The sequence below is a fragment of the Schistocerca serialis genome, chromosome 8 (assembly GCF_023864345.2).
Source record: "Schistocerca serialis cubense isolate TAMUIC-IGC-003099 chromosome 8, iqSchSeri2.2, whole genome shotgun sequence".
NCBI classification, from domain to species: Eukaryota; Metazoa; Arthropoda; class Insecta; order Orthoptera; family Acrididae; genus Schistocerca; species Schistocerca serialis.
This window is the reverse complement of record NC_064645.1, coordinates 327371614-327372694: the sequence shown is the minus strand read 5'-3', so window position 1 is coordinate 327372694 and position 1081 is coordinate 327371614. Positions and strand designations below refer to the sequence as shown.

Sequence of the window (1081 nt, the reverse complement as noted above, 5' to 3'; positions counted from 1 at the left end):
AATTCTAAATCTGTCATCCTTGAACATGTGAGATTCTAACATGGGACTTGATGTTGGCACCATCAGCCCATCAAAACCCGACTGCAACATTTAGTCAGTGAGAAACAAACGTAAATACGATACACGCGTAAATAACAGTTCCTTAAGCGCTGTACAAAAGCTGTGCAGTATTCAGTAGGTTGCATTTTCCAGCAGAACTGAAAAAAATTGTGTGATAAACCCCAAGCATTCAAATACAAGTTGAAAATTCCCTTCTGTCTCCTATTCTGTACAGGATTTCTTGGCAGTTATGTGTCATTTATTAAAACATTTCCTCACAATTTCATACTTTTTTAGGTTCTTTGTTTATAGATTTTCTAATCAGTGTTCTGTAAACAACGCATCGACTCGCTCCATGAGTAAGTAGCTTACGCTCGCATGGTTCCACGGAAGCTGATAAATAAAAAACCAATCATTGAAATAAAATTGTGAAAGTATTACTGTCATGAATCGCACATCAACTGCAGAAACGCAAGCGGGAGAAGAAAAAACAAGCGTCTAGAAAACTTTTACGCAGTTTCCTGCTAATCTAAATTGCCTTGTGGAGCTCTTTAATTTTTAATAACGCGCTACTATTCCTAATATAAAAAAATAATACTGTTTCCGCCCGGGATCGAACCGGGGACCTTGCGCGTGTGAAGCGCACGTGATAACCACTACACTACGGAAACAATTGAAAGCTAGCTCATACGACAAGGTAAAGGTGCCTTCTTTCCAACGCTTTCTCTCCCCTTCCACATGTGCCTGAACCGGATTCTGACGTCAGTGGTAGAGCTTGCCGGAGACGTCGCCTCGGAAACAGCCACAGAAGTGCAATGGTAGCTTGCCCCACCCTTTCCTCCCTGCCCCATCCAGAAATACACACACTGCTCGTCAGTGTTTTATGGTGACTTATCCGCACTGTTTGTGACGATGTTTTACAAAAAAAAAAAAAAAAAAAAAAAAAAAATGGTTCAAATGGCTCTGAGCACTATGGGACTAAACATCTATGGTCATCAGTCCCCTAGAACTTAGAACTACTTAAACCTAACTAACCTAAGGA

At 40.6% G+C, this 1081-nt stretch overlaps 1 non-coding gene across 1 annotated transcript; it reads right to left on the bottom strand.

Moving 5' to 3' along the window:
* Positions 1-637: 637 nt before the first annotated feature.
* On the bottom strand, positions 638-710 carry Trnav-cac (transfer RNA valine (anticodon CAC)). Its single transcript has one exon. It is a non-coding gene; the product is annotated as a tRNA-Val (tRNA).
* Between the last annotated feature and the right edge of the window lie 371 nt (positions 711-1081).